This window comes from Mustela lutreola, chromosome 17 (genome assembly GCF_030435805.1).
Source record: "Mustela lutreola isolate mMusLut2 chromosome 17, mMusLut2.pri, whole genome shotgun sequence".
Taxonomy (NCBI): Eukaryota; Metazoa; Chordata; class Mammalia; order Carnivora; family Mustelidae; genus Mustela; species Mustela lutreola.
In genome coordinates, this window is record NC_081306.1 from 40,729,103 (window position 1) to 40,750,256 (window position 21,154).

Here is a 21,154-nt window from a genome sequence, read left to right on the forward strand (position 1 = left end):
GGGGTTTGGGGGGGTTTGCTTGCGATTCTCTCTGTCTCTCTCTCTCTCTGCCCCTCTCCTGCTTGCATGCATTCAAGCTCTCTCTCTCAAATAAATAAATCTTTAAAATAAAATAAAATGTCAGCCATCAACAAGCTTGTGGTTCTGCTGCTGCTGTCGTCAGTCTGATTAGCCCATCAGGACCCAAAGAATTAAAATAGTGCTTCCTGATGTAAATATAATGCAAGCACGTATGAAACATTAAATTTTCTGGTAGCCACATTTTGACAAGCGGGAAGACACAGGTGGAATGAACCTTAATGCTATATTTTATTTAACGTGGTATGTCCTAAATATCACTTCCACATACACATTTTAAAATTATTTTAAAGCTATTCAGTGATACACTTTGCACTTAAAATTAAAATATTTAAATTATTCATTTTAAGTGTTATTGATGTATCTTAGGTTTACCTCCCTTTTTTACATATGAAGTCTTTGAAATCCAGTGTGTGTTTTACGTCAGAGGACACCTTGATTGCAATTAGACTCATGTCACGCATTCAGTAGTCACATGTGGGGACCAATGCCTATGCTGTTGGTAAAAGTCGGATTAGAATCTTAAGCCAAAGAAGATATTAACGAAGAACATTGCCAAATCCAAACCCCCACTGATCAAACAGAATGCAATGACTTTTCACAAAGCTGCATTTCTAGTCCTACTGTGGCAAGAGCTGAGGAAAGAGGGAAGGAATTCTCACATATTTGGGTGACCGTTTTCCTCTGCTGTGAATTGTTTAAAGCCAAATGAAGTCTTTTTTTTTTTTTTTTTTTTTTTTTTTTTTTTGACAGATAGAGATCACAAGTAGGCAGAGAGGCAGGCAGAGAGAGAGGAGGAAGCAGGCTCCCCGCTGAGCAGACAGTCCCACTCAGGGCTCGATCCCAGGGCTCCATCCCAGGACCCTGGGATCATGACCTGAGCTGAATGCAGAGGCTTTAACCAACTGAGCCACCCAGGCGCCCCAGTCCTTTTTTTTTTTTTTAAGGTTTATTTATTTGGGGGGTGGCGGAGAGAGAGAAAGCACACGTGCATGAGCCTGAGTGGGAGAGGCAGATGGAGAAGGAGAGAGAATCCCAAGACCGCTCCGCACTGAGTACAGAGCCCAACAAGGGGCTCCATCCCAGCACCCTGAGACAGCTGAAACCAACAGTCCTACGCTTAGCCATCTGAGCCACCCAGGTGCTTCCCATTGCTCCAATGAAGTCTTGAACCTTCTTTAAATGTATTTTTCCCCAGGGTAGCTTTGCTAATGTTTCTTTAGGCTTGAGTTACAACTGGAAGCATCCCCCCATATGCTAGGATTTCTGACCAATGTAAAATCTTCAGATGTGTAAGAGGTCCTGATAACTGCCTGTGTGCCTTTAGCCACATTTACTATTTTCAGGCGGGTCCTGAAAATAGTAAATGTATTTTACTATGTAAAATGGCTAATTGGGTTTTCCTCCAATGTAATTTTTTTTTTCTAAGTGATCTCTACACCCAACATGGGGCTTGAACTCACAACTCTGAGATCAAGAGTTGCTTGCTCTACTGACTGAGCCAGTCAGACATTGTTTAATTTTTTCTTTTAAGAGAATACATAGATCCCCCTACCTCCATTGAGGTATAATTGACATATAACATCGTGTAAGTTCAGGATGTACAGTGTGATAGTTTGATACACTTATATATCGCAAAATGATGACCACCATAGGATCAGTGTCAGACTTTCCTTCCTTTTTCGGGCCAAGTAATACTCCATTGTATGCATAGGCCACATTTTGTTTATATCCATTGGTCAGTAGACACTGGGTTGCTTCTGCTTTGCGGCTGCTGTAAATCATGTTGCTATGAACACAGGTATACAGTATCTCTTCATGCCCTTGGTTTAAATTCTCTGGGGCATACACCCAGCAGCGGAATTGCCGGATCCCATGTTTTGGATCTTTTGAGGAGCTGTCCACTGTTTTCCACAGCGGCTGTGCAGTTCTTTACCTCCCCACCAGCCATGCACAAGGGTTCCAATTTCTCCATTTGCTATTTGGAGTTTTTTGGTTTTTGGTTTTTGGCTAGTAGCCATCCTCATGGGTAGGAGATGGACTTCTCTGAATTCTTGCACACACCATTTGGTCGATCTTGGTGTTTTGTTTTGTTTTAATATTTATTTATTTGACAGGCAGAAATTAGAAGTAGGCAGAGAAGCAGTCAGAGAGGAGGAAGCAGGCTCCCTGCCGAGCAGAGGGCCCGATGCGGGGCTCGATCCCAGGACCCTGGGATCATGACCTGAGCCGAAGGCAGAGGCTTTAACCCACTGAGCCACCCAGGTGCCCCTGTTTTGTTTTGTTTTTAATCTTTTTAAAATTTTTGTGGGTTTTTTTTTTTTTCCATTTGGTCGATTTTTGAAACTGTTCGATATTTCCTGCCATTTGAACACGTCGGTTTTACATTTCCAGGGCGTTCATTTCGGATGAGAGACAGCCCCAGGCAGGGGCAAGGGCCCCAGGCCGCGGTGGCACAAGTCCTGGGTTCTGACTCAGCTGTCGCCGGGAGACCCTGCGCAGCGGAGAAGTTTCTCCAGGGCTCGTTTGCTCCTCCTCTGCGGGAAGCCGGCAAGATCAGTAACTACATCGCGCTCCAGCCCCGCAGCGGAAACGCAGGCCCGGATACAGGTGAAGTGGACACTCTCCCCCACAGGTGAGTTCCTGGATTCCAGCTCCATTTTTTTCCTTTCGACTCATTTTGCTGCCCCAGGCTGGGGTACACGCCCCCACCCCGGGAGTACTGTCCGGGGTCTGGCGTGGTCCGGTCCCGGACGCCCAGCGAGCCTGGGGAACCACCGAGAGACGAGACCTCCCGGGTCCTAGAGAGGGCGCCGCTACAGGCCGACGGGGCCGCACTTCCGGCCTTTGTGTGTTTGCGGGTGACGGCGGCCCGGGGGGGTCAGTTCTCTGAGCTTCGGCCGCCGCGGTCCCTGCTGTCGCGTGGCTCGGCGCTCCTTCCCTCCCCCCGCCCCCGGGCCGAGGCAGACGCGCGGCGCGGGGCTCGGCGTCACTTGGGGGACCCCTGAGGAGGCCCGACTGTCCGCCGCGGGGGCCGCGTCTCTACCTGTCCCCGCGTACCGGCCTCGCCATTCAGTTGTGCCCTCGGCCGGCGAGGAACCTTCCAAGACTAGGGGTGCGGTGGGGGCGGGGCCCGCGGTTTGACCCCTCGTTCCGCCCCAGAATGCGGGCCAAACCCGCTCTCTGCCTGATCCGCGTTGCTGCGCAGGGCGGGTCGTTTTTGAAAAGAAACGGTTGTTGAACTGCGGGACGAGCTCTGGATCCCTCGACTCTGCGTTTTCATGGTTCCAGGCACACTTAGCACCCCGCGCTCTGGGCGAGGACGGGGAGGAGGAGTGAGGACTCCCTAGGCTCTCGTCTGTCCCAGCCGGGGGGACCCTAGCAAGGGAACGGACGGGTATATACGGACGGGTGTGTTCCGTGTATCTACGGACACGGTGTGAGATGCACCCGAGAGCGGGCGCGAAGCTCTCCGGGCATCCCGGCGGGGCGACTCGGTGAGGCGGCTGCTGTCGCGAAGGGGGGCTGGGGGCGCAGCTGTGGAACCGCCTACCGGCCTGGAACATTCCAGGTGGGGCTGGAGCAAAAGCCCAAAGGTGGAAAGGTGGGGGCGGGGGGGGGGGCTGCCGGGAGAGGGGTGAATATTTCAACACCATCCGGATCAATGTTAATTCTGTGCTGGGTTGTGGAGATTGCAGAATGTGTATGACCACAAGGCCCCACCCCGGAGATTGTTAAAACGCATCTGCTGGAAATAACCGAGACTCTTAAAAAATAAATAAATAAAAGTAAATAAAAACACCTGGTTTTGTTTTCTAGAGGTAGTGTGGATTCCGCTTAACAGGCTGTGTGACCTCGGGCAATTTTCTTAATCTTTCGGATCCTCAGGTCCTTGTTTCTAAAGGGGGATAATAATAGTATTTAATAGGGACCAGTGAATGCGGTAATAACTATAAGCACCTGCCTGAAATGTGTGGCAGGTACTCAAGGTTCTCCTAGGATAGGATGAAATAGGATAGCATAGGATCGTCCTATATCTTTCCGCACTTGAGTTGAAGTGATGGCCCTCCTTATTTTTTTCTTGTATAGCCCAGACATCTGGCACTTTTCTTGGTGTCTTTCTTTTTTTATTATTATTACTAATGTATAATGTATTATTTGTTTCAAGGGTACAGGTCTGTGTCTTGGTGCCTTTGTTTCTGTTCTGCTTTTTTTTTTTTTTTTTTTTTTAAAGATTTATTTATTTATTTATTTGACAGAGAGAAATCACAAGTAGGCAGAGAGGCAGGCAGAGAGAGAGAGAGGAGGAAGCAGGCTCCCTGCTGAGCAGAGAGCCCGATGCGGGACTCGATCCCAGGACCCTGAGATCATGACCTGAGCCGAAGGCAGCGGCTTAACCACTGAGCCACCCAGGCGCCCATCTGTTCTGCTTTTTCAAGACTTGTTTCTTTGACTAGACTTTCTCCTTTCATTTCTTTTTCGGGTTTGAACTCAAGTGTATTCTTCTTCTTCTTTGGGCTTATATACAGACCTTTCTGCTGAATTGTGATCTATGCGTTCCTAAGAACTTGATATTCTGCAAATCTTCATCCCCCCTCCAAATCACTCAAAATAGGTCCAAGGCTAATAGAGTTGGGGAGACTCCTCAAAACTATATATTTTGGGGGGTGCCTTAGGTTACACAGTTATCTGACTCTTTGCTTTGGCTCAGGTGGTGATCTCAGGGTCCTGAGATTGAGTCCCATGTTGGACTCTACGCTCAGCAAGGCATCTGCTTGAGATTCTCCCTCTCCTTCTGCCCCCTCCCACTCACATTCTCTCCATCTATCTATCTATATATAGATAAGTTTTTGTTTTTGTTTTTTGTAACCAGAACTTAAGAGAAAACAGTAACAAGCCTAATTTAGAGTGTTGGCACAGAGGCACCTGGCTGGCTCAGTCAATAGAATATGGGACTCTCGATCTCAGGGTGGTCAGTTCAAGCCCCATGTTGGGTGTGGAGCCTACTTCAAAATAAAATAAAATGTTGGCACACTTTAAAAAGTCATTGAATTCCTCATAAGTAAAGGGATACTGTAAGGTACAGGAATATATGTTTTAAAGATTTTTATTTATGTATTTGATAGAGATCACAAGTAGGGAGAGAGGCAGGCAGAGAGAGGGGGAAGCAGGCCCCTGGCTGAGCAGAGAGCCCAACACGCGGCTTGATCCCAGGACTCTGGGATCACAACCTGAGCCGAAGGCAGAGGCTTAACCCACTGAGCCACCCAGGTGCCCCAGGAATATATATTTTTTAATAAAGGGAGAGGTACCTGGATTGCTCATTTGCTTAACTGTCCAAGTCCTGGTTTGGGCTAAGTCATGATCTCATGAGTTGTGGGATCAACCCACACATCCAGCTCCTCACTGTGGGGCCGGGGCAGGGGAATCCACTTGAAAGTTTCTCTCACTCTGTCCTTCCCTGGGGCTCGAGCTCGCTCCCTCTCTCAAAATAAATCTTTTTTTTTTTTTCCCAAGATTTTATTTACTTGACAGAGAGAGACACAGTGAGAGAGGGAACACAAGCAGGGGGAGTGGAAGAGGGAGAAGCAGGCTTCCTGCCAAGCAGGGAGCCCAACGCGGTCCGATCCCAGGACCCTGGGATCATGACCTGAGCCAAAGGAAGACGCTTAATGACTGAGCCATCCAGGCACCCTCAAAATCTTTTTTAAAAATTATAAATAGGGGGCACCTGGGTGGCTCCATGGGTTAAGCCTCTGCCTTCAGCTCAGGTCATGATCTCAGGGTCTTGGGATCGAGCCGACATCAGGCTCAGCAGGGAGCCTGCTTCTTCCTTTTTCTCTCTCTGCCTGCCCCTCTCTCTCTCTCTCTCTCTCTCTCTGTCAGATAAATAAACAAAATCTTTTCTTAAAAAATGATAAATAAATAAAGGACGGGCCTGGCTGGCTCCGTCGATAGAGCATGTGACTGTTGATCTGAGGGTCAAGTGTTCAAACCCCATATGGGGTGAAAGATTACTTTTAAAAAATACATAAGTAAATAAAAGAGTAAACCCCCTACAAATGGCCAACAGGCACATGAAAAGATGCTCAACAGCCCTAATCATTAGGAAATGCAAATCAAAACCACAATGAGGCATCACACCACACCTGTTAGAATGGCTGTCCACAAGAAGATAAGACCTAACAAGCTGGTGAGGATGTGGAGAAGAGAAGCCTCATGCACTGTTGGTGGAGCATAAACCGGTGCAGCCACTATGAAGAATAGAGAAGTATGGCAGTTTCTCACAAAATTTAAAATAGCTACCTATTTTTTAAATTTTTTAATTTAAATACAATTAGCCAATATATAGAACATCATTAGTTTCAGATGTAGAGTTCAATAATTCATAAGTTGCATATAACACCCACTGCTCATGGTCTCTTTAATGCCCATCACCCAGTTACCCCATTCCCGCCAACAACCTCATGTCTAGCAACCCTGTTTCTTTCCTGTAGTTAAGAGTCTCTCACGGTTTGTCTCCCTCTGGTTTCCTCCCATTCCGTTTTTCCCTCCCTTCCCCATGATGCTCTGCACTGTTTCTTATATTCCTCATATGAGTGAAACCATATGATAATTGTCTTCCTCTGATTGACTTTTTTTTTTTAAGATTTTTTATTTATTTATTTGACAGACAGAGATCACAAGTAGGCAGAGAGGCAGGCAGAGAGAGAGAGAAGCAGACTCTCCACCAAGAAGAGAGCCCAATGCGGGGCTTGATCCCAGGACCCTGAGATCACGACCTGAGCTGAAGGCAGAGGCTTTAACCCACTGAGCCACTCAGGTGCCCCTGACTTATTTCTTTTAAAGATTTTTATTTATTTATTTGACAGAGAGATAAAGAGCACAAGTAGGCAGAAGAGCAAACAGAGAGAGAGGGGGAGGCAGGGTCCCCACTGAGCAGAGAGCCTGATGTGGGGCTGGATCCCAGGACCCTGGGATCATGACCTGAGCTGAAGGCAATCACCTAACCCACTGAGCCACCCAGTCACTCCTGAATGATTTATTTTGCCCAGGTTCATACCCTCCAGTTCCATCCATCTTGATGTAAATGATGAGTGTCCATCCTTCTGATGTCTGAATAATATTCCCTTGTGTGTGTGTGTGTGTACATACATATATGTATGTGTGTTGTACATACACACACACACACACACACCACAACTTCCTTCTCCATTCATTCATCAGTGGACATCTCGGATCTTTCTGTAGTTTGGCTATTGTGGAAATTGCTGAACAGCTACCTATTTTTACTATATGATCTAGCAATTCCATTTCTGGGTGTTTATCTAAAGGAAATGAAATCACTGTCTCCAAAAGCTATCTATACCCATGTGTTGTTCATCATGGCATTATTTACAATAACCAACACATGGAAGCAAACTAGTGTCCTTCTGTAGATAAATGGATGAAGAAAATGTCAGATACACAGACACACACACACACACACACACACACACACGTATATATGATGGAGTATTATTCAGCCATAGAAAAGAAGTAAATCCTGTTTGCAACAATACAACTGGACATTGAGTCATCATGTTAAGTGAAACAAGTCACACGCAGAAAGACATATTTATGATCTTACTTACATGTAAAATCTAAAAAAAAGAACAGAAACAAATCTAGAAACAAATCTAAAAAAGATCTAGAAACAGAACAGATTGGTGATCGCCAGAGGCTTAGAGATTGAGGAAAATGAGTAAAGGTGGTCAAAAGGTACAAACTTCCAATTATAAGGCAATTTCTGGCAGTGTAATGTTCAGTATGGTGCCTATAGTTGGCAATACTGTATTGTATATTTGAAAGTTGCTGAGAGAGTCAATCTTAAAAGTTCTTATCACAAGAAAAAAATTTTTGTAACTATGTATGGTGGTGAATGTTAACTTATTGCAGTGACTATTTTGCAATATATACATTTATCAAATCATTACATCCTACACCTTAAACTAATACAATGTGTCCGTTATATACCAGTAGAACTGGGAAGATCGTTTAAAAGAAAAGGAGCTGGGGGGCCTGGGTGGTTCAGTCGGTTAAGCATCCGACTCTTGATTTCGGCTCAGGTCGTGATCTCAGTAGCAGGGTAGAGCCTCGAGCTGGGCTTCATGTGCTCAGTGAGGAGTTGGCTTGGGATTCTTTCTCTCTCTCCCTCTGCCCCTTCCCCAACTAAAATAAATAAATAAAATCTTAAAAAAAAAAAAAAAAAAAAAAAAGAAAGGCAGGTGTGGAGTGCCTGCTTGGCTTAGTCAGTGGCAACTCTCGATCTTGGGGTGATGAGATCAAGCCTCATGTTGGGCACGGAGCCTACCTAAAATTAACAAGAAAAAAGGGGTATAATTAAAAAGGAGCAGATAGCTTGACTCATAGGCTGAGAGGTGAGGTTGAGGCCTTTGAGTTAGGGAGACATGAGCACATACATGGAGATCGGAGCCAACCGTGCAATAAGTCTTTCCAAAATAAAGCAGGTAGCTACCTGAGCTGCCAGGAGGGAAGAAGGGTGTGTGCTGTCCTCAAGTGGCCCACCGCTTGCCGAATTCAGCTTTCCTCCTGTGCTTTGCTTCCGGGTGCTGTTGCCTAGCAGCACAAGACGTTAATTAACATGCTGAGAAAACTTGCCCAGAATCAACAGGACTTGCCCTTTCGCTCACACCTTTCTCCCCCTTTACCAAGCGTCTGTGTGTTAATCACACCCCCCAGGAACATATTCTAGCGAAGCAGACTATCCCGCTTTCTTCTGCTCCTTTCGTAACCTCTCAAACTACTTTTTTTCTTAAATGCTTTTTTTTTTTTTTTTCTTAAATGCTCAGGAGGGGGTATGATGGATAATCAATTTTGCTTCTAGAGCGGAGATGCGCAGTGATCAGAAACTGGGAAAACGCGTGGGAGACAAGGGTGGGCGGATGAGATTGAAGTATACACTGTACGAGTTACCAGCGCCTCAATGACAGGTTCAGAGGACAGCAGCCCGACCCACCTGCCTCCTCCTCTCTCACCCTCCCCCTGCCGAGCCCCACCCCCACCTCCCCATCCCCTACCCCTGAAGGCTTTGGCCCAAAAGCAGGAGCTAAGCAGGATACAGCTAATCTGGCACCTCTTTGTCACCACCTCAGGGAAACACCCCCACACCCCCGACAGCTACCCCTCCCCCCACCCCTGTCCTCAGCGCCACCCTTTCCTGCCTGTCACTGCTCACCATCAGGCAGCCATGCGCACAGGCACACAAGTCCCTTCCTTATGTCCCTGCCACAGGGACATTTTCCATCACCCGCCTTTACCTTAGGAAAGGTGCTGCCCTCTACCATCTCATGCTCTTTCCCTGTTTGTGAATTTCAATATAACACTAATCATGCACGACTTGACCAAGGATTATCCAGAGATACAAAGGCATTGGGAAGAGAGAAGGCCACAAACACTCACATGAAATGACCGGGCGGGGGTGGGGGGAGCTACGAACACCTCAATCATTTATTTTATTTTTTTAAAAGATTTTATTTATTTATTTGACAGGCAGAGATCACAAGTAGACAGAGAGGCAGGCAGAGAGAGAGAGAGGGAAGCAGGCTCCCTGCAGAGCAGAGAGCCCCAATGCGGGACTCGATCCCAGGACCTGAGATCATGACCTGAGCTGAAGGCAGCGGCTTAACCCACTGAGCCACCCAGGTGCCCTCAATCATTTATTTTAAATAACCATTTATATGTTAGTATTTTACTCTTGTGATACTTTGTTGTGGATGTAATTTTTTTCTGCACGCAACCCACATTTATTGGCTTCTTGCTAATGTTTTGAGAAATAACACTTTTAATCACTCTGCATGGAAATCTGGCTAAAATTTATGACGCTTTCCTGTGGGGATGTGATTTAACTCATTTTTCCTGCCTCAGTCAACATGACACACAACCTTTACACAGTGACGTCCTCGGGGACATTGTGGGTTCTTTGCCCAACATGAAGTGATCCTACCTACATAACTTTCTTAGATTCTCTGTACATTTCTTTTCAAAGAAAATGTAAGCTGAAACCTCATATACTCAGAAAATTTGCTCAATTAAACATGAATCCTGCTTTCATGTCACTTACTACAATAGTCTCTCAGGTTTTTTTAAAAGTTATTTCTAGTGACTCAAGAAGTCTGAATTTGTTTAAAATTCAACCCTTGGCACAACCCTTTCCATATGCCCACCATTTTAAAAACATGGTTCAACACAAATATTTACCTTGTAATGTTCAAAGAGGAACCCCGAGCCTCTCTAAAAATAAAACAAATAAACTCTGTCCTTTGCTTGGAACTTAGTGCTTATTTCTCAAACCTTATTGCAAACTTCCCTGGTATTTCTGACCCTATTTATGTAGTCAGTGTATTTACAAGACTGAAGTGACACATGCACACTTGTTTTCCAATTTCCTTTTGGGCAGTGGTTATAAAAACATTATTCGGTGAATCCACTCTGTCCCCTGTCATGGCTTATCCCACTGGTCCCACCTGGAACATTAAAACGCCCTCTTTGTGGGAGCAGGTCTGTAATCGCAGTCTGATCTCCACCACGGGTTTCTGCTGCTGTAAAGGGACTGGAGGTAAAAAAAAAACAACCACTGGCAGATGACTGCTCTTTGAAGGAAGTTCCTTTCCCAAGGGCTCTGTCTGTGTTATAACATTGCCCAGTCATACTGTGCCCCAAAGGAGCAGTCCTATACTACTAGCCTATTGCGGAGCCTGGGTTTGTCTGTTTTTAATTAGGACATAATACTTGAGGGATCAGGGGCACCTGGGTGGCTCAGTGGGTTAAAGCCTCTGCCTTCGGCTCAGGTCATGATTCTAGGGTCCTGGGATTGAGCCCCACATCGGGCTCTCTGCTCGGCTGGGAGCCTGCTTCCCCCTCTCTCTCTCTGCCTGCCTCTCTGCCTACTTGTGATCTCTCTCCCTGTGTCAAATGAATAAATAAAATCTTTAAAAACAATACTTGAGGGATCAGTGAGATAGGACAGAGGAAACCCCTGTGGACACTGTGTAGCAGTAACACACATTAACAAACACAAAGTGTTAAGCACCTGCTGAGAACGAGGAAAGCTACTCCATACTTTGTATCCATGACACGATCACTTTTAAAACCCAGAACAACCCTGGGAGGTTGGCATATCATGCCCAGAACCTTAATGAGGAAACAGAGGGGCAGACAGCTCGGCCAGTGAGTCAAGCCAGCTCAGGTTCAAGGCTCGGGCTCTTTTTGCTAAAAGCCTTCTCCAGATAGAGCCTCTTCTTTTCCTCTCTACCCAGAATGAAGACAAGAGCTGTCTTTCAGATGCTTAACCACCAGCGGAGGGCACGGCAGGAATTCATCAGGGCTCCGGAGGCTGGCTGAGAGGCACGACATGTCTCCCAGACCTGCGCGTGCATTTTAGAACAAACTCCAGCCTGTCTGGAAAGCCCCTGAGCTGTGTGCATTTGGGGAAGTTTTGCTACGTAATGTAGAAGAGGAAAATTAAGGTGTTGGAGATAAAGGGTAGTATGACCTCGCATTCGGAAACAGCCAGAGATGACAGAATATTCCTTCCAAGAAGCTCTGTCTTCTTCCTCTTCCAAATGATAGATGACGTGGAAAACCTGAAGGACTTAATTGCTTTTTGAAAATTGCCGAATGATGCCGCCTCTTAAAATGATTTTAACTAAACTGACCTGTCGTCGGGACTAAGACTGGCTCAGTGAGACCAGCTATCTACCTGCTCAACTTGTAACATGTGGGACTTCCAGGGCAGTAGGGGTTCAGGGGGAGACGCCCAAAATGTGCCACTTGGGCATAAAGATTATTTCAAGTTAAGGGGCACCTGGGTGGCTCAGTCAGTTAAGCATCTGCTTCGGCTTGGGTCATGATCCCAGGGTCTTGGGATTGAGCCCCACATCAGGCTCCCTGCTCAGCAAGGAGCCTGCTTCTCCCTCTCCCTCTGCCTACCACTCCCCCTGCTTGTGCTCCCGCTCTCTCTCTGTCAAATAAATAAATAAAATCTTTTTTTTAAGGTTTTATTTATTTATTTGACACAGAGAGAGAGATCACAAGTAGGCAGAGAGGTAGGCAGAGAGAGAGGGGAAGCAGGCTCCCTACTGAGCCGAGAGCCCGATGTGGGGCTCGATCCCAGGACCCTGAGATCATGACCTGAGCTGAAGGCAGACGTTTAACCTACTGAGCCACCCAGGTGCCCCAAATAAAATCTTTTTTTTTTTTAATTGCCAAACAACAGCGACAAAACAAAAAAATGGGGGAGGGAGGCTTAAAAAATGGGGAGAAAAAAAGTCCTTTTTTTGTCTTTTTTAGTTTTGTTTTTAAGATTTTTTTTTTTTTATGTATTTGACAGAGAAAGAGGCAATACAAGGCAGGGAGAGTGGGAGAGGGAGAAGCAGGCTTGCTGCTGAGCAGAGAGCCTGACACAGGGCTCAATCCCAGGACCCTGGGATCATGACCTGAGCCAAAGGCAGATGCTTAACAGCTGAGCCACCCAGGCGCCCCTCTTTTTTAGGTTTTGAGAATAATTTGATCTATATCCCGAGCACAGCTATGTATTTTACTCTTTAGAAAAATCCTGGCATTCTTTTGGAGTGCCCGGCTGGCTTGGTGGGTAGAGCATGTGACTTTTGATCTCAGGGTTGTAAGTTCGAGCCCCATGTTAGGTGTAGAGATTACTCGAAAATAAAATCTTTTCAGGGCACCTGGGTGGCTCAGTCAGTTGAGTGTCCAACTCTTGATGTTGGCTCAGGTCGTGATCTCAGAGTCACGAGATCAAGTCCTATGTTGGGCTCATGCTGGCCTTGGAGTCTGCTGAAGATTCTCTCTCTTCCTCTCCCCCTGCCCCCTCCCTGCCTCAAATAAATAAATAAATCTTTTTAAAAAATGAAATATTTAAAGAAAAATAAAAGGAATGAAGAGGGGGTGGCAGGGAGGAGAAGGAGGAAGGAGAAGAGGAAAAAGAAAAATCCTAGGGGCGCCTGGGTGGCTCAGTGGGTTAAGCCGCTGCCTTCGGCTCAGGTCATGATCTCAGGGTCCTGGGATCGAGTCCCGCATCGGGCTCTCTGCTCGGCAGAGAGCCTGCTTCCTCCCCTCTCTCTCTGCCTGCCTCTCTGCCTACTTGTGATCTCTCTCTGTCAAGTAAATAAATAAATAAATAAAAGAAAAATCCTAGAGCTCTTTCTTCCTGCTCCAAAATGCCCAGGCTGCTATCCCAGCTCCGTCACACCTGTCACCTCAGGACATCTGTCTCCCATCAGCAGCACTCAGGGAGCCCTAGACCCAATGTCAGCCCCAGCTCCACCCCATGTCGGGTCTCCTGCTGCTGGAGCCCATCTCTCTCCCAAGTACACTTTCTTTGGGTGTCCCATATCCTTCCATAAGCCTCCCGAGACAGAGTGCCCACCGAGTAAAGAAATATTTTGAGATCTTGCATATCTGAAAATGTCCTTCTGCTCTCATCACCCTTTTTCCGGTGTGGGTATAAAATTCGAGTTTGGACACTATTTTTCCTTGGGATTTTGTCTTCTAACTTTCAGTGTTGCCGTTAAGAAATCCGGGAGCATTCTGATTCTTAGTTCTCCAAAGGAGACTGCTTTTTTTTGTTTTTTTTAAAGATTTTATTTATTTATTTGACAGAGAGAAATCACAAGCAGACGGAGAGGCAGGCAGAGAGGGAGATAGAAGGAAGCAGGCTCCCCGCTGAGCAGAGAGCCCGATGCAGGACTCGATTCCAGGACCCCGAGATCATGACCTGAGCCGAAGGCAGCGGCTTAATCCACTGAGCCACCCAGGCGCCCCCCCCCCTTTTTTTTTTGAAATTTCTGGAAACCTTTGGATAGTAAATTTCACATCCATGAGTAGGTGTTCTTTCTTTCTTTCCAAGATTCATTTATTGAAAAGATGGTTTTTATTTAGTTGAGAGAGAGTGCACCAGAGGGGATAGGAGCAGAGGGAGAGGAAGAAACAGACTCCCGGGTGAGCAGAGAGCCCAGTGAGGGATCCTGATCTGAGCCAAAGGCAGAAGCTTAACCGACTGAACCACCCAGGCACCCCCTCCACCAAATTCACTTTCACCGAGCATGCAGCAGGCTGTGCGTGTTTGGGATTTCTTTGACATTTTCCTAAATTCTTCTATTGCGGATTCCGCGCCCGCGCCCCCGCCCTCGCCGACTTGGCCTCCTCCGTTCTCTTTCCGAAATTTCGGAAACTCAGCTGTGGGAGCTCCTGGGTTGACTTCTTCAATTTTCATATGTTTTTCACTCAGACTTCCAAACTCTTGGCCTTTTCATTTTTCTTTTTCTTTTTTTTTTTTTAAGATTTTATTTATTTATTTGACAGACAGAGATCACAAGTAGGCAGAGAGGCAGGCAGAGAGAGAGGGGGGAGGAAGCAGGTTCCCTGCTGAGCAGAGAACCCGATGCGGGACTCGATCCCAGGACCCTGAGATCATGACCTGAGCTGAAGGCAGTGGCTTTAACCCACTGAGCCACCCAGGAGCCCCAAGTCCTTTTCATTCTAATTGCTGGCATATTTCCTTCACCTCTCCTAAGCGTTCATCTTTGCCTAATATTATTTCCCAAGATACTCCTTCTGTTTTCTGAATGTTCCTTTTATAGAGCATCCTGCAATTTCTTCTCCTATCTCTGCAGACAGAGTGCAGAGGTTTGGTTAAATGTTCCCTTCTGCTCCCGCGTCTGTCACAGTTTCCTGGTTTTTCTCTTCTGTGGCCTGCTGATACAGAAACGGGCTAAAGATGGCCCCTGGGTTGTTTACCTCGAGGCAGGCTCAAAGCCCACCAGCGCTAAACTCAAATTCTTACACATCCTACTGGTTTGAACACAGACACCCAAACGTATTTTTAGTCATGGAGAGCCTGCCTGCTTTGCAAAATTGCACCCAACATCCATTAGCTCTAGATAAGACCAACCCCAGGGCAATAAAAGCCCCCAAGCCAATCCTGCTTTTAGGATTTCCTGACCCAGAAGACCCCCCCACTGTGCTGGTGGGTGACCTCTCCTAGACAGGAAAGTCCTCTGTCCTAGTCCTCTCTCTCCTGAGTGCTCTTTTGCCCTACTCCCCATTCCCCACCCCCACCCCGTGCTGCCGCTGAGTCTGCAAGGTCCCTTTCATGCAATCCTGTGCACGGTCCACCCAGTAAAACACGTTGGAAGGCACTGTCACGTGGTGTCCTGTCTTCTGGATCAGCCCCAATCGGGGGCTCTCACCGCACGCAGCCTTAAAATAAGGGCTTTCCTCAAACGTCTTGGCTGTCCATTCACACATGTTGGCGTGGGACTCGTGGAAGCTCCCTTGCAAAGCTCTGCGTGTGGGCAGGCTTTGTCCCCTGTGAGCTTCCCTTAGATGATCTGGTGGGACCTTGACTCCCAACTGTCAGTGTCTTCATCCTGTCTCTTGGTCTGTTGGGGGGGGGGGGGGAGCGGGTACCATCCAGTCTCCCTCCCCAGGAGCCCAAGGCTGGCTGGATGCCTTCACTCTAGATTGGGGGATGGGGGCTTGACCTTTGAAGGGTGGGACCAGGGAAAGCAGGACCAATGGAGGGACGGTGGGTCTGAGAGGCCACGCCCATCAGGCTACCCACCAGACCCTGCTGGCCCTGGGGACACCAGGCCCAGAAGAGGGGTGGGTGCTACATCAAACACTAGGGAGTCAATGAATATCTACCTCCAGGACGGTGGCACCCTCCCCCTAAGCGCATGCCTCTTCCTAGAACAGGAGATGGCAAACTTTTTTTTTTGGAAAGGGCCAGATGGTGAATATTTTAGGCTTTTCAGTCCACATGGTTGATGTCACAACTACCCAACTCAGCCACCGCAGGGCGGAAGCAACCGCAGCCTCTCTGTGAATGACCGATCGTGGCTGCATTCCAGAATCACTTTATTTATGGACACTGAAATTTGAATTTAATCTAATTTTCACATGTGGCAAGAGTGCCTGACGACACAGGGCTCGATCCCAGGCCGAATCATGACCTGTGCCGATGGCAGACCCTTCCTCAACTGAGCCCCCAGGTGCCCCTTTTTTCAACAATTAAAACATGGAATTCTTAGCTCTCTGACTACAGAAACAAGTGGTGAGCTGATTTTGGCCCAGGGGCAGAAGTTTAAGGACCCCTCCCCCTTCCTAGAATATCATCATTAAGAGATTATCGTCAAAATCCTCTGACCCTAGGGGCGCCAGGGGGGTTCAGTCAGTTAGGCATCTGACTCTTGGTTTTGGCTCGGGTCATCATCCCCTGGTTGTGAGATTGAGACCCCATCGGACTCCGTATTAGGCACGAGTATGCTTGATAATTCTCTCTCCCTCTCACTCATTTTCTCTCTCTCTCTCTCAAATACATGAATCAGTCTTTTTTTAAAAAAGATTTTACTTATTTATTTATTTATATGACAGACAGAGATCACACGTAGACAGAGAGGCAGGCAAAGCTGGAGGAGGAAGCAGACTCCCCGCTGAGCAGAGAGCTGGATGCAGGGCTCGATCCCAGGACCCTGAGATCATAACCGGAGGGGAAGGCCGAGGCTTTAACCCACTGAGCCACCCATGGGCCCTCAAATACATAAATAAGTCTTTAAAAAAATCCTCTTTCCCTGTCTTACTCTTCCCCTTAGCGAAGCCTCCCAGTGCTCATTTTTGTCTGTAGGTATAAGGGTTACAGGTTTCCTCCTTCCCCCACGCATGGAAATTTAGACATTTATGAAATGCCTCGGAGTGGAAGCCGTGGTAACAGGAACTCCAAGACCCGCTGCCAAGTTCTCCCCGGGGTGGAACAAGTTGTTGATTGTTCTCTTTCCCTGGATTTTAACCAAGGTGATAAATGAGGATCCGGGGGAGGAGAGCTCTGGGAAAGGTGGAGGCTCGGAGCGAGAGCCCTGACTCCCAGGCCACGGGCTCATCTGAGTCAGAGCCTCTGTTTCCAGCAATAAAGCCTGTTCTAGGTAAGCCAGTACCTGTCTAGTCTCGACTTCCACATCAAGGAAAGATGTCCTACCTTTCTGAGTCGCAGGGGCAGGATGGAGTTTGGCACAGAGAAGAGGTCCTTCTGCCACTTGGTGTGTTTTTCTGTGCAAGTCCCTTCTGCTTGCCGAGTCTCACTTTCTTTATCTGGAAAGTGGGAGTAACCACTCCGACCTTGCTGGGTAGCAGTGTGCATTAATAGACTAACATACCTGAAGTTCCTGTCCCATGGAGGGAGCTCAACGAATGGCAGAGAGTATGATTCTAATTTATCCAGACAAGGAATCTCAGAGAGGTTAAGGCACCATCCAAAGGGCACACAGCTCATTGCAGGGTGGAGGCAGGAATATAATCTGTTTTCTCAACCTCCCAAGTAATATTCTTTCTTCTATCCTGAGCTGGAGGGTTTAGTCCCACCCAGGGACCCCAGGCTTAGTCCTTTTTTTGAAAAAAGTGTCGGAACTGCAGGATATCAGCCTTCATTCCCTCCCTGGTTTCTGCTGCAGGGGACAGACCCTTTCCTCTGGTGGTTAGACACAGCAACGCTGATGCCCCCACATCATACAGTATGGGGAGTTGCTGGGTACCGTCCCTCGGCCACCTCCGCTTGCCACCCTCCAGCACGTCTCTCTCCCCTCACCCCCTCCCGGATGCAGGCTCCCTTCCTCTGGGCTGGGCCACTCTGCTGGACAGTTACAAAGATTCTTTGTAATGTGTTTGCGTGGGGAAGAGGGAGAGCAGGGCCTGGCCGTCCTCAAACCACTTGGGCTGCCAGCCCTGTTTACACAGAGAAGGAGCCAAAACAGATGACCCTGTTGCTTGGGGGCCCAGATTGAAGACAGAGCCCCCGTGCAGAGCCCCTGGCTGAGGCTCCTTGTTTCTGGGCTACACCACACAGAAGCAGCATGGGGGCTCCTCTTACCCAGGGAGGCCTGTTTACTCTGCTGGGTGACAGATGTTTGCACAGGGAGGGAGGTGGTGTTGGCCATCTGGCTCTTCTCTAGCAGAGCCTTTTGGCAGGGGGAGCATTTGCAGGTCAGGCACCGGCTGTGTTCTAGGGCCTCTAGGGAGGCAACCCCCTGACAACAGGCTTTCTGAAGAGATGGGTGTCTCTTCTTTGAGCCTGAACGTGGACAATTTGGGGGAAAAATGTAAAAAACAGTACTGGGTTTGGTTTTTTTGTTTTTTGGGTTTTTTTTTTTCCTTTTAATTGAGACGTACACCAGACAAATTGTTCAGGATCTTTCCCTCAGTTGCATTTTGCAAGTTTGGGAGAAAGGCAGTTTTCAGCACGTAAAGAATGGTGATGTTTGCCACCTGTAAGGTGACTTGTGGTTTAAAAAGCATGGTCACGGGTGCCTGGCTGAGCTCAGTCAGTAGAGTCTTAATCACGAGTTTGAGCCCCACGTTGGGTGTAGAGATTACTTTAAAAAATGAATTTAAAAAACAATTTATAAAGCAATGTCATATCCACCATGATCCTCAGGACAGCAGAGTGGGTAGCTGTGGGCAAAATCACCCTGATTCTACAGAGAAGGAATGCACACTTTGAGAGGTCAAGTTGCTTGCGCAAAACCACACACCGAGCAAGAGGTGGAGGCCAAGTGACTACAGTTTGCATGCTCTTTTTTCATGGAGCGCACCCCCCTACCTCCCCACTTGGCTATAAATCGAGATGTACAGAGATCTTGTTCCAACCTGTAACCACATCATGGCAGGTGACTCCCGGGAGAGAGCATTGCATTTTGGGGACACGGTGGAAGTCTTAGCAATGAGCCTCAAGGGCACTGTGCAAGGACCATGGGTCTGTCCCGGGGTGTCCTGATGGGGCGTTCCGTGGGTGCCAGATGGATGGAGAGCCTGGGGACCAACCGCGTGAAACTGTGTAACATACACACCGTACTCGTCCACCAGCAGAGTCATGGAGGCGAGCATGCGAAGTACAGTATCCCTGAAATTTGCCTCCACGTCCCTCCCCAACCCCCGCACCCCCGTCTCCTCTTGGGCTGTGGCTCCCTCTGTTCAAACCCCAGTGTGTCTCCCTGAAGCCACTAGCTGGGCTCCACCTACCATCCTGGCTACTTCTTCCCGGCCCTTTATCCTCCCTTTGACAAGCCCAGACACCAAACTAGGGTTAGGTTAGCCCAGCCTCCTCCCTTTCTCTCTTCATCTCTGTCCCTTACGTCCAGCTCAAGCCAAATTGCTGTGCCGTGTGTGACTGATTGATACTCCTCAGCTCTGTCCCCGCCACCCTCAGCCCAGCCCCTGCACCTGACTCAGCCACCGGCCCCGCCCCCTGGGCTCCCCTTTCCCACTGTCCCACCCTGGCCCTCCTCTCTTCTTGCCAGTTTATCCTTCAGTGACCACTTTTCTAGAACGACTAGTGCGTCCCTGAGTTTTGCAGCTTGTAGAGCACATCTGCATGCGTACCCGCGGACATCCACTCGTCCTGTTCAGAAGTTAGCTCCTCCTCCCCACCGGATCTCCGCTCATCTCTGCCCAAGCCACCGAACCTGTGGGTTTTCTTTTTGTCTTTGCGTTCAGTGCCTCTCCCTCGGCCTGCCGTCCTCCCGCCAACCAACCTGCCTGTCATTACTTTCCCGATAAAATGCTATTTATAAGCGTTCAAGTATTCTTCCTAATGCAAATTCCTAATGCTTCGCTTCCTCCAAAAATTCCAACCCGCCCTCTCCTGGGTGCTTCCTTATTCTTTGCTGACATTCAGTGCCTGTCGTAGATTGTTAAAATCGGGCTGTGACTCCCTGGAACCGGAAGCTTTAGGGATCACCTGGCTGGGAATGGCAGGTCCCCGAAGTCTGTTCCTCCAGTGGGCTTCCTCACCCTGCAAGGTCCCTGCAAGAGTGAGGATCCCCTCCCTTGACAGACTGCTCTGAAGTTTAGAGGAAGCTCTGGGCTCTGGGGTTGGTTCAGCGGCTCTCCAGGCTCTGGCCTGACTCCGAGATGCATCTCTATGCGTGTATCTTTCTCCTCTGCCATTTGCCCTATACCAAAGGCAATTTGGGGGAGACCCTGTAAAGATTTTTTATTTCTTTTTTTCTTTTTCGAGAAAGAGAGCAGAGAGAGATACAGGAGTGGGGGTGGGCAGAGGGAGAGGGAGAAGCAGACTCCCCACATTGCTTGGAGGCCAATGCGGGGCTTGATCCCAGAACCCTGGGATCATGACCTGAGCCAAAGGCAGATGCTTAACCCACTGAGCCACCCAGAGGCCCCCTGGGAGGAGGCACTGTTATAAATGACTCTCAGTCTCCCTGTGATTGATGCTCCGATGATGATCGGAGAAGCCTTAGTATTATGAGGACATAATTTCAGAGAGGGTCGTGCAAAATTTGCATACGCCTTGGGGAAATGAAAGGCCAGATCTGGGAACACGGCCCAGTGGTATCAGTGTCTTCTTTACTTTGGCTCTTAAAGGGTGAGGAAGGCCACCCTGTTGCGGCTGGCTGCTGGCCAGAGCCACTGGAGTTGTAGTGAGCTCTCCTACAACCCTGCCCCCTCTGTGTGCGGTAGACAGGGGCTGCCTGTCGCTGACATACAGGCAGGAAGGGCTGGCGGTTGGGCCTACACGTGCAGCCTAAGCCCATGGGTCATTCAACAGTCCAGAGCCCTCAACCCATCTTGCGTTCCGTGTGAGTCCGGAAATATAATCATGATAGCAGAGGCGCTGCTAGCCACCTGGTTCACAGCATGGCACGGACTCTGCCTGTGGTTTGACGTGGATCAGTTCAGCTAGAGCCTCTTTGCAGCCTGATGCTGGTATAATCCCAGTTCTGCAGAAAAACTGAGGCTCCAAGAGGTCACATAACTAGCCTGAGAGAACACAGTACAGATAAGATTAGAACCAGCGCCATCTGAACCCTACTGTGACCTTCTAGAGTGACCTTCTGCTGGGACCCACTGGTCAGCTGGGTTCCCTTACATCCTTCCCTGATATGAATGGGCCTTTCAAGACGGGGAGCTCCCCTGCAGGAGAATCACCAGTGGTCCCAACTGAGCAAAACCGAGCTGGCCTGGACTTCCTCCTCCCTCTGGGTCACCTTGT

At 48.3% G+C, this 21,154-nt stretch overlaps 1 long non-coding RNA gene across 1 annotated transcript; it reads right to left on the bottom strand.

The window, feature by feature from the left end:
- Positions 1-6,800: 6,800 nt before the first annotated feature.
- On the bottom strand, positions 6,801-17,935 carry LOC131819129 (uncharacterized). Its single transcript, XR_009349067.1, has 3 exons — positions 17,129-17,935; positions 8,597-8,697; positions 6,801-8,431 (listed from the first exon to the last, which is right to left on the bottom strand). It is a non-coding gene; the product is annotated as an uncharacterized LOC131819129 (long non-coding RNA).
- Between the last annotated feature and the right edge of the window lie 3,219 nt (positions 17,936-21,154).